This window comes from Equus przewalskii, chromosome 12 (genome assembly GCF_037783145.1).
Source record: "Equus przewalskii isolate Varuska chromosome 12, EquPr2, whole genome shotgun sequence".
Taxonomy (NCBI): domain Eukaryota; kingdom Metazoa; phylum Chordata; class Mammalia; order Perissodactyla; family Equidae; genus Equus; species Equus przewalskii.
The window spans coordinates 23515594-23528524 of NC_091842.1; positions in this window are offsets into that span (position 1 = coordinate 23515594).

Below are 12931 nucleotides of genomic sequence, written 5' to 3' on the forward strand. Positions count from 1 at the left end.
CCTGGGCTGGTGTCTTGAGTCTCTGTCAATTCCCAAGTGCCTGGGAACACCCCAGCAACCCCCTCCACCATTCTCCACCATCACCAAGAGGGACAAAGAAGCAACTGAATGTGCTAGCTGTCCTTTTCTTGTAAGGTCAAAATGACCCTGCAGCTAAGAACTGCAGGATGGATTACTTGGGCCAGGGAGATTGAATCGAAGTCACAACCAAGTCTCAGAAGGATCCACAGAGCCAGTGAAAGCTAAGGTGGGACCTACTCAGCACAGGGTGCTGGCCCAGCCACCCAGGAGTATCAGCAAGTAGGAGCACAGACCATGAGTTCTACCAGCTGTGGTACTCAGCAGCAGAGGCCAGAAGGAGCATCAGTGATGGGGCAGGACAAGGAACATCTCTGTGGAGGGCAGTGAAGATCCCGGAGACAGCACAATGAGGAGTCTGTGGACCTCATCCTTTGCCCACCTCCATCATCAGAAGGAAGTGTAAGATTTACTGTGCCCCTACATGCCATCTTGAAAAGGAGAATGAGGAACCAGCCCTTGAGAGGACATAGATATCCATGGTAGTGAATGTGAACCTTAAATTGGATTAAATATTTATCCAAAAGAAATTGAGCCAACTTGGGAGAGACTGTTCTGAACTAGAAGTGACCGAGTTTCCTTAATTGGAAGTTAAGATTTTTCACCTCTGCCATCAGTGGGATAGGAGCTCATGAGCAAGATATTTACAAATGAGAAAGCTCATTTTTTGCACACTGAGTTGTACTATGTAGCAGATACTGTTGGTTGCTCTGATTTTAGGGGTCCTCCTTCTTTCTTTGCAGCCATTTGTTCTGGGAAACTGGCCCTTTCCCCCATGACCCAGAATGAGATATTGATTAGTCCAAACTGGTCACTGTGCCCCTCTTCCCTTGTCAGCAATTGGTTTAGGCATGGGCTTGTGCAACAATTCTGGCCATGAGACATTGGGACACTACTGGGGGGCATCTGGGAAGATTTCCCTCACTGAAAAGGAGAGATACACAGGGAAGAAAGTCTCCATTCTGATGCAGTTAATGACTGGAACTGTGGCAGACAGCTTAGGACCAAGAGGCCAGTTAGCTGAGGACTAGCAGACACACTGTGAGGGCAGGGTAGGAAGCTAGAGGGAAGCTCGGTCCATGATGATGCTGTCACACTGCTGAATGGACCACACTACACCCACCCTTCTTGTTATGTGAGAAAACAAATTCCATAAGTTAAAGATATTTGAGGTGAATATCTGTTACTTGCAGCCAAAAGCACCCTAAATGAGGCAGGGTGTAGGCAAATTTTCGGCCTTGCTACTCTGGCTGCATAAATGTATCCATATGATTGCAAAAAGGAAAATAATGCTAACAGTCATTAATACTGAAGACCACTTAAATTACTTCCTCCACGAAAGCTTTATTTCCAGACTACTGAACCCTCTGGGTTTGACAGCAGCGTCTATTTCACACGGTAGCATCTCCTCTTATTTGCCTTCAGTACCTTTCCTAAGGGACGAGACGAAGCCACACTTGTTAATTCTTCTTGAACATGAACAAAAGGATCTTTTTTACCCTTTTAAAATATATTATTAAAATGTAAAAAGAATATGTTTCCTCTAGAGTTGCTTGGAAACTGAACTGGGAGCAGTTAAACCTCAAACTCACTGACGCTTTTTGGCTTTAACTGGAATCACCTTTGCCTTTTCCTATGGAAGAAAAGAAGTCTTAGAACATGAAAGTATTTCCAGAAGAAGTGGATTTTAACTGCTGAGCTGACCAGAGATAGAAGACTCACACCAACCGGAGATGTATAATTGGGCTCTTTTTTTAACATTCAAAGTTCTCTCTGACTCTCCAAAATTGTATCTACTTTGGTTTAGCTTATTTTTTTCCCTAATCAAATGACAGTTTTTGGAGTTCATCATCACACATGCCTACTTACTTTGTGCAAATTATTTCAGGATAATTTACTAGCTGGAGAGAAAGAGGGAGGGCAGGAGGGAGAGAAGGAAAGATAGAGGGCAGGAGGGGGAGAGGGAGAGAGAGAGAGAGAGAACTGATCCTTCCAAGGACTGTTTCCATTGCAAAATATCCCAGAATTTCGTATTCAATGGACCAGCAATTCTCAAGCCACGTCTTTCCTTTTAGAAATGCTGTGATGTTCTAAGGTAACTTCAAGGGGTAAGTTGGAGACTGGGATAGAAGATGGCAAATTGTCACTGCTTCCCTCTGCTTCAATTTGAACAAGCTCAGATATTATTTGTTTTAAACCGGGGGCTTTGAAAAGGGCTTGTGGAAAAAAATATTTCCATTGCAAAATAGAGTTTTAAAACAACAGTGTTCTATAAGAACAAACAAATGCATACCATTCAAATATTATGGCCTGACCTTTAGTGTCATGTGGGTTTCTCACACAAAATAGCAGATGAGAATAGAATTTAAGTGAATAATATTGTAGTAGTTAGAGTAGTTATTATCCAATGTAACAAATAAACACCAAATGTTCAGTGGCTTAACACTGTAGACATTTATACATCGCTCATTCAAGGCATGCACTCTAGTCAGTGGCAGTTCTCCACCTGGCAGTCATTCAGGGACCCAGTTGTATTGGTTGTCTATTGCTGTGTAACAAATTACCCCATGAAAACGCTTTTTATCTCACACAGTTTCAGAGGGTCAGGAATTTGGGACTGGCTTAGATGGGTGTTTCTGGATAGAGTCTCTCATGAGGTTGTATTCAAGATATTGGCTGGGGCACAGTGATCTGAAAACTTGACTGAGATCTGCTTCCAAGATGGCACACTCATGGCTAACAAGTTGATGTTGGCTGTTGGTAAGAAGGTTCAGTTCCTTATGATGTGGACCTCTCCACAGGGCTGCTTCAGCATCCTTGGAACACAGTATTGGCTTTCCCCAGAGTGAGCGATCCAAGATAAAGCAAGACAGAAACTACAATGTCTTTCCTGACTTAGCCTTGCAAGCTGTACTTCACCATTTCCATTAAATCCTATTGATTACACGTCAGTCCTATTCAGTATAAAAGGTGAATACATAGGTGTGAATACCTGGAGGTGAGACTCATTGGGAACCATATTAGAGGCTGGCTACCACATTAGGATCCTGCTGTCTTGTGGCTACCATCCCCTTGGGTCTTAGCATTTTCTGCTTCAAGGCAGAGGAAGAGGAAAGAGCACAAAGGAGCCCCATGTGGGAGGCTTTTACGGACCAGGATAAGAAGTGGTGCACATTACTTCCATTCACACTCCATGGTCAGAACTTGATCATGTGGTGCCCCTAACTATAAAGGTGGCTAGGAAATGTCATCCCTTGCTGGGGAGCCTCTTCCCAGCAACAACCCTGTGTTACGGAAGGGAGAGCATGAACTTTTGGTGGAAAGAGAATGGTCTCTGCCATGGAAGGACTAAAAAGTTAATATATGCAGAATGCTCAACATAATGGTACAGAGCAAATGCTCACTGAATGATAATCATTATATACAGCTCTTCTGATGATCTAGTGCCTACTCAGAACATGAGATGTATTTGCCTTAAATAAAGATTTATTGTGGGGCCGGCCTCATGGCCGAGTGGTTAAGTTTGCACGTTCTGCATCAGCAGCCCAGGGTTTTACTGGTTAGGATCGTGGGCATGGACATGGCACCGCTGGTCAGGCCATGCTGAGGCGGCATCCCATATAGCACAACCAGAAGGACCTAAACTAGAATATACAACTATGTACTGGGGGGCTTTGGGGAGAAGAAGAAAAGGAAAAAAAAAGATTGGCAACAGATGTTAGCTCAGGTGCCAATCTTTAAAAAAACAATAAAATAAAGGTTTGTTGTATGGATGAATGAGTTAAGGTAATGGATGTGAGAATGGTGCAAGTGGGAGGAATTATAGTTGATATTTCTTGAATTGAATTTCTTGAAGTTACATTGGCTATCCTTATGGAGGTACAGATGATTCTCTGGAAGTGGATATTACTGTCCCCATTTCAGTTGGTCAACTAGAGATAGCAAACATTTAAGGCTTTGAGCGTGATATGGTCATTGTTGCAACTACTCGACTTTGTCCTGTGTAAGCAGCCATAGACAACATGGAAATGAATAGGCATGGCGGTGTTCCGATAAAACTTGATTTACAAAACAGGTGGTAGACTGGATCTGGCCCAGGGGCTGTAGTTTTCTGACCCCTAAGGCATTGAGAAGGCAAGGGCAAAGCCGCAAGCAACAACATGGATAAATCTCTAAAAAACATTGAATGGAAAAAGACAAACACCAAAGAATCTTCCATTTGTATAAAGTTCAAAACCTTGAAAAATTAAATTGTATTGTTTAGGGGTGCATACTGAGGTGGTGAAACTATAAAGCAAAATAAGGAATTGATTATACAAAACGCCAGGATTATGGTTACCCCTGGAGAGTCAGGAGGGGAATGTAAGTGGGAGGGGGCACACAAGGCACTCCTGGAGTGCTGGCAATAATCTTATTTCTTGACCTGGTGGTGGTTTCACAGGCGTTCACTTTAAACAATTTGTTAAGTTGTATTTTTATGTTTTATACACAAAGAGTGCATTCTGTTTCTCCATAAAATGTTGAATAAAAATGAATATTAAGAATCATGCACCATGCTATTATGCTCCATTAACTAATTGAAATCTCTTTTCTTTGGTTAACAGACATTAACCTTTATTTCTACATCATTCTTATTAGTCAGCTCATTGGTATTCAGGCCTGGCTATGCATCAGAATCTCTGGTGGAGTATTTCTTCCCCCAAAACACAGACGCCTGAGCCCATCCTCTAAAGATTTTGACTCAGCAGATCCAGATGGGGGCCCAGGCCTGGAGAGTTTGCAGACACTCCCCAAGTGATGGGGATATGCAGCTGATGCTGAGAACCTCTCATTTAAACTGTGCTATCTTACCACAGTTTCTGCATAGAATTCCCCTTAGTCACACACTTCGCCCCCAATATTCCTCCAAATTGACAAGCTGAGCATTTTATTTTTAATTGCGTTTGCAATTTGAAGTTGGTTTTCCTTTGAGTAAAAAAGTCCAGTCCTATTCATGGTGTTATCTCATCTGACATTTATTCTAGCCTCCCATTCACCCACTCTCTAAACTGCAACACCTTGAAACTGCCTTTTTAATACACGCATTTCCTCATTTGAAGCCAAGTGCACATTCTTGGCTCCTTACAGCCAAACCTGTCACTCCTCCTTTCTCCCTGCGTTGCAGAGGGCTTGCCACCCACCCTAGCGTAGATAAGTGCCTGTTTATCCCTGCCTTTGTTTCTGGGCCCTAAGTCAGTTTCCTATCAAGAGGAAACATTCCTTCCATCCTCTGCTGACTCATCTTTATCAGCATTTACTGGAGAACCTTATCAATGGCCTTTTGAACATCTACATAAATTAAATTTATCCCTCTTATCCTCATTCTTTATTTACCCTTCCAAACATCTCTAGCAATTACAAAATATTCCAGATTGACTTCCTCTTTGAGGAAGCACTGCGCTTCTTCCCAATAGGTTTGAAATAAATGTTTAATAATTTGTCCATTGGAAGGTAATCTCCATTTCTGTTAAGCCAGGGTAACCATAAGTCCCTGTTAGCCTTGGACAGTCTTGCTTTATGCCTGGTAATTGTCAATGGGGCCCTCTTTTACTTAAAGAAAAAAAAGTGTCAGTTTGGGTGGTGAATTTGATGGTGACCTTATTAAAGTTCACGCGGTACAGTTGAAAAATAACAAGAGGAAGAATCAGGAGATCTGGTTCCACATCCCTCTAGGTCACAAACCAGCTGTGTGGGTTTGATGATTATAAACGCTCACTCTCAAAGTGTGCTCCCCAGACCAACAGCATCAGCATCTCCTGGGAGCCCGTTAGAAATGCAGAATCTCGGGCCCCAGCGCAGACCTACTGAACTAGAATTTGCTCTTAACAAGACTCCCAGGTGATTTGAATGCACAATACAGTTTTTGAAGCGCTGTCCTAAATCTCGCTGGGCTTTGGTTTATTAATAAAATTAAAACTACAGCATTAAAAACAATGTCAGTGCATTCAGTTCATTGCATTTTAATAACAAACCCACAGGAACAACAGAGAAGTACATTAAAAATGTGTACTTACAGGGAGGATGACTTGCTTTTTTTAAAAAAAGTGAAGGAATGGAATCTTCTGTACAACTAAGTGCTACAAACACCATTTAGTTGTCATCCATAAGACATGTACCTGGCTAAGATGGCTGTCATTGGAGGAGAGCACCCTGCACAGATGGAGGCATTTGTGAGCAGCCAGTACTCATCGGAGCTGGACCTGGTGTCCTCTGTCCATGTAAAGAGTACCTGGTGGGGGGCCGGCTCCGTGGCCGAGTGGTTAAGTTGGCGCACTCCGCTGCGGTGGCCCAGGGTTCGGATCCTGGGCGTGGACATGGCACCGCTCATCAGGCCACGTTGAGGCGGTGTCCCACATCCCACAGCTGGAAGGACCTGCAACTAAGATATATAACTCTGTACAGCGGGGGTTTGGGGAGATAAAGCAGAAAAAAAAAAAAAAAGATTGGCAACAGTTGTTAGCCCAGGTGCCAGTCTTTAAAAAAAAAAAAAGAGTACCTGTGGGCCACCACTAGCATCTAATGTATATTTTACTAAATTTGATGCATTCTTCTCTATTCTCTCTTATTAGTGTTCGAAGCATTTACTAATTACTCTTTGATAATGGTAACTTTTTTTCATCGAGGTTATGATAGTTTATAACGTTGTGAAATTTCAGCTGTACATTATCATTTGTCGGTCATCTTACAGGTGTGCCCCTTCACCCTTTGTGTCCACTCCCCACGCCACTTCCCCCTGGTGACCATTAATCTGTTCTCTTTGTCCTTGTGTTTATCTTCCACATATGAGTGGAATCATACAGAGTTTGTCTTTGTCTATCTGGCTGATTTCGCTTAACATAATACCCTCCAGGTCCATCCACGTTGTAGTAAATGGGATGATTTTATCAGATAATGGTAACTTTTAAAATCCTGTGTTAATTCTTTTCAAACATTTTCATGGATGTCATAAGAGCGGGAGTGGATCCTCTGAAGCAGGCAAACTGCTCTCTGAAAGTCTGGCATTTGCTTAAAATTATGTGTTTTATCTCTAAAATCCAAATAAATTGCATCGTCTAGAAAAAAGAGAAAAAAAATGTACCTGTCTTAAAAATCCAAATGCTGCATCATCTAGAAAATACTTAACTGGTTTATTTATGATTATTATAGAGTTGTTCACTAACATTTTGACTTACATGAATGCTGTGTGTCCCTGTTTTGCAATAAAATTCCCACACAAGCAAAAGTGGGAAGAAAAAAAACCTTGTAATACCTTTTTTTTTTTTTGAGGAAGATTAGCCCTGAGCTAATATCTGTGACCATCTTCTTCTACTTTATATGTGGGACGCCTACCACAGCTTGGCTTGATAAGCGGTGTGTAGGTCCACGCCAGGGATCCGAACTGGCAAACCCCAGGCTGCCAAAGTGGAGTGTGTGAACTTAACCACTGCACCACCAGGCCGGCCCCTTGTAATGTTTGTTTTTGTCTCTTATTTTTCCATTCTCAGTCATACACTGAGATTGCTTTTACCCACTCAGAAAAAACAGTATTATATGCAAATTCCCAATAACAGCAAAAAGGAAAAGCTATTTTTCTCTCTTTTTTTAGGAAGATTAGCCCTGAGCTAACTGCTGCCAATCCTCCTCTTTTTGCTGAGGAAGACTGGCCCTGAGCTAAAACATCCATGCCCATAGTCCTCTACTTTATATGTGGGACGCCTGCCACAGCATGGCATGCCAAATGCTGCCATGTCCGCATCTGGGATCTAAACCAGCGAACCCTGGGCCGCCAAAGTGGAACGTGTGCACTTAACCGCTGTGCCACCGGGCCGGCCCCAGGAAAAGCTATTTTTATTGAGGTGAGAAGGAAATCTTCCTTGTCATACTGGTCTTGGGGAGCATATGCAGCATGCTTTCCAGATGTTTTGCAGTGTGGTAGTTACTGCTATAGACTGAACACTTGTGTCCCCCCAAAATTCATGTGTTGAAATTCTGTCCCCCAATGTGATGGTACTAGGAGATGGGGCCTTTGAGAGGTCATTAGGTCACAAGGGGGGAGCCCTCATGAGTGGGATTAGTGCCCTTCCAAGAGAGGCCCTACAGAGACCCCTTGCCCCTTCTGCCAGTGAGGACACAGGGGGAAGACAGCACAAGAAGATCTTAAAAGCAGCCGAGGAAGAAAAGACAATTAACCTAGTGTGTAGGCCGACAACGGAGCTCTCAACAGCAATAACACTAATCAGAAGACAATGAAGTAATATCTTTAATGTTCTGAGAGAAAACGATATGTATGAACCAGACACTGAACGTGCAGCTGACTTCACCTTGGACTTTCTAGCCTCCAGGACTGTGAGAAAGCAACGTCTGCTGTTTAAGAGCCCCAGTCTATGGCATTCTGTTATAGCAGCCCAAATGGCACAAGACACTTACTCACTGGGCACTAGTGGCACCAGGTTGGTATCTTCAAACAAGTAAGCCTGGTAGTCCTTGCTTGCCTCCCTAAAGCACCAATGTCAACTTTTTGGAAGCCCAGATCTGGTGTGAAATCCAGGGCAATCGCTCACACCACACACAGGAAGGAATGTTCATGCGTTCTATAGATCTCTGATAACACCTGGTTTCATGGAATGGCCTTGCACCAAACTTGTAGCAACGAGGTTTCACTGCTCTGTTGAAAAAGGATGTGCTCTTACAAGAGATTTCTCTAGAGAGCTTTTCCCTGGGTGTTTTTTCACTGGCTGATTGGCAGGCACTCTCTTTATCATCAGCCAAGGTGGAGGGAAAGCCTCATTGCCCCCTGCTTCTTGGTGAGAACTGGGTGAGCACGGGCTGTCTGGTGGTGGTGGCCGAACACAATTTATAGATCCCCACAGCATGCTGACTTCACAAGGATACTCTGCAGATATGAAGGTTTTTTGTTGTTTGTTTTTTTTTTTGAGGGAGATTAGCCCTGAGCTAATATCTGCCACCAATCCCCCTCTTTTTGCTGAGGAAGACTGGCCCTGAGCTAACATCCATGTCCACCTTCCTCTACTTTATATGTGGGACGCCTACCACAGCGTGGCTTGGCAAGCGGTGCCATGTCTGCACCCGGGATCTGAACCGGCAAACCTGAGGCTGCTGAAGCGGAACGTGTGAACTTAACCACTGCACCACTGGGCTGGCCCAGTTTTTTTGTTTTTTGCTGAGGAAGATTCGCCCTGAGCTAACATCTGTACCAATCTTCCTCTGTCTTTTAGTTTGTAGGCTGCCAGCACTGCATGGCTGCTAACAGAGCGGTGTAGGCCTGCACCCGAGAATGAAACCCGGGTTGCCGAGGTGGAGCGTGCCAAACATAACCAGCAGGCCACCGGTGCTGGCCCCACATATAAAGTTTTAATTGTGGCCCTGAGGCTGGCCAATATACTGTTGACACAAGTAATCCATGATCAATCCATAAATCAAAATTGGGGTAAGTTTATTATATAAGCCAGGTCTGAGGACTATAGCCCCTGGGGGCTTCCTTCCCTAAGGAATGAAGCTCACCTAAAAAGTGGGGTGTACAGAGTGGTTATATGCCATCTTGGAACAAAGAGCATAAATCACACATGACAGGAGTATTTCTTTTACTACTGTCACGAGATGCTTAGCTCGCACAGCAGGTCAGTGGTCACAAGGTGAGCACAGCAGGTCAGTAATTAATCTTTAGTTTCTTGGAAGAGATGCTTATCCTTAAGGAAATGGCGATATGGGGGGGAAGCTTCATCCTTGTCTTTAAGGGCATCATTCTTGTCTTTGGGACATTGTAAATGTTTAATGCAGATGTACAACGCCTGCTCAACAGGCCACATCAGGCCTTTCTGGAAAAACAAGGTCAGGCCGAATTAGTTTTAAACCAAACAGCTTCCTCATATACTCCAATATATCCTATTGCTTTTTATTTACTTATCATTGCCCATCCTGGGGGGCCTAGAAACTTCCAATATTTCACTCCCTGTATCCCCCTGCCCCCATGTACAGATGAGTATTTCCTAATGGGATTCTTGCATATACTCTATAAACACTCATTATGCATCATGCTTGGGGGATGTAGACACTCAGGGAGCTCAGTCCAGTGAGGGAGACGATCTCCAAGACTATCAAGACAGTTTAATGAGAGAGAAAAAAGAGCATGCACCTCGTTCATGGGAATGTGATGTACCTTGCTTACCTGGGAAGGTCAGGGAACAATTTTAGGCAGAGGTAAGACTTGACCTGAATCTCAGAGGATAAATAGGAGTGAAAAAGGCAGGTGACATCCTCTGGGGGAAGGTCACTGTAGGACAGTGGTTCTCAGTTGGGGCTGACCCCCAATCCCGATCCCCCCAGATATTAGGTAATGTCTAGAGACATTTTGGTTGTTGCAACTTGGGGGGTTTTCCACTGGCATCTAGTGGGTAGAGGCCATAGCTGCTGCTAAACATCCTACAATGTACAGGGCAGCCCCCCAACTACCTGGGCCCAATTGTCAACAGTGCCGAGGTTGAGAAATCCTGCACTAGGAGAACGGAAAAGCATCTTTAAAGGACATGAAGCATTGGAGGATGAATAGGTCGGAAAACTGATGCAGAGGTACCTAGCAGGCAGTGGAGCTAGAGAAGAGTCCTCTGATGTGTGTCTTTCCCAACGCCACCAAGCAACTCAACTGTTCCCAGCGCACACTGACTGGGTGTCCTACAAATTTAATTCAATTCTGGCACTATCTTCCTGGAGACAGCACCAGATTCCGCAAATTGAGAGCTTAGTCCCAAGAGACTGCCCTCGCTTCAGATGCCAATCACAAGTCCAGGTTTTTACCTGTGCTTCTTACTCGCTGGCTATAAGGTTCCTAGACCCCCTCCTTGGTTCGATTAATTTGCTAGAGTGTCTCACAGAACTCAAGATAAACATTTACTTACATTTGCCAGTTTATTATAAAGGATATTATGAAGGATACAGATGGACAGGCAGATGAAGCACATAGGGTGAGTTCTGGAAGGGTTCCGAGCACTGGAGCTTCTGTTCCCAAGGCACTGGGGCGTGCCGTCTTCCCAGCATGTGGATGCCTTCACCAACCCAGAAGCTCTTCAAATCTCACTATTCAAGAGTTTTTCTAAAGCTTAACCGGCTTCCCAGAAGTCAGCTAGTGGGCCTGGAAATTCCAGCCCTCTAATCACCTGGTCTTTCTGGTGACGAGCCTCATCGTGAGGCTGTCCAGAGGCCCCATCCTAAGTCATCTCATTAGCATAAACTCAGGTGTGCTTGGAAAGGCTCCTTATGAATAATAAAAGACCTTTTATCACTCACGGAACTCCAAGTGTTTTAGGAGCTTGTGCCAGGACCTGGGGACAAAGACCAAATATATTTCTTATTATACCACAGCATCAAATTTAACAATAGCTTTGTATATCGAGATAACAGTACAGAACAGTAGCCTGGGGGCATTAAGAAACCCCTGAAGAGTTATTTTTTTAAAAATTAAAGTAATATATGCTCTTACAAAAACAATGCTAAAGGATTGTGCCAGTAATCTCATTATTGGAATTACATGCCATTAATTTTCCTCTTTATTTACTAACATTTCTTTTGGAAATATCACGTAAATATTTTGTTACAAATGTTATTTTTACAGTACAATGTTATTAATTTTAATTTATTTAAGAAAAAGCTAATCATAAAAATGAAACCATAAAAGAACTATGAGAAAACGTGTGTGATTATTTTCCCAGATCCGAGGGAGGAGGAAAACCTTTTGAGCGTTAACAGCAAACAACTCATGAAGGGGAATACCCTTGGGTTTTACTATATAAAAATTCAAAACAGTGCTTAGAAAGTTACCAGGAAACAAGAAGAACCCTGTTAAACATAAAAATAATGGAAGAAATCATGACAGGAATGATTGATATTATTACGTTATTCTTCAAGTATCTGTGGCTCAAATATGTGTTAAGCAAAATGAAAAGGCTAAAGGCATTGTGGAAAAAACTTTAATATCAAAGATAGTCTTACAACTCAATAAAGAAAACCCCAATAATATCCAAGTATGAGAAATCAGCAAAGGACTTACAGATCTGTGGTGTGCACCTATATGTAGGTAATAAACATAAAAATATGGTTTAACCATGCTCGCAATGAAATAAATACATATTAAAATAATGAGAAACAGTTTTTCCTATCAAATAGGTGAAGTGTAAAGAAAAACTATCCACATAATGCTCAATTTTGGAGAAGTTCGGGAGAAGGTACAGCAAGATCCACCCTTTCATATTCTCGATGGAGGGGTAAACTTGAAAACCTTTTGAAAAGCAATTTGGCAGTATGTACCAAGAGCCTGGAAAAAGTTTATACCCTTTGGCCAGGGAATTCTGTTACCCAACCCTAAGGGACTGGTGACCTGCAAGTGGGTTCTTTTGCTGGGAGCCGCCCACCCAGTAGAACAAGACCGGGTTCGGAATGGCGGAGCAGAAACGTTATTCATTGATCAGTGAATGGAGGAGGCAGAGCTCGTGGTCTGTAACACCCTCTCCCTGAAGGGAAGGTGAACAGCGTTCTTGTGGGATGTGAAGTGGGAAGGGTCTCTGTGTCATGTTCGGGGTGGGGGCATTTGGGGCATGCACAGACCTTCCCTTCTGGCACACAGCACCTTTTGCACACGTTTCCTTTCGCACAGCACGCCATTGCCATCTTGGACCTTTCTGGTTTGGACCCGTCCTTCTGTTTAGCCATCTGGCATTATCCTGCCTTGGTTCCTATAAGTAAGCACAAATTGAAAACAAAGGATTTGACATGGAAAATGTATTAGAGACTTCCCTTGGTGACAATTCTACTTCTAGGAATCTAT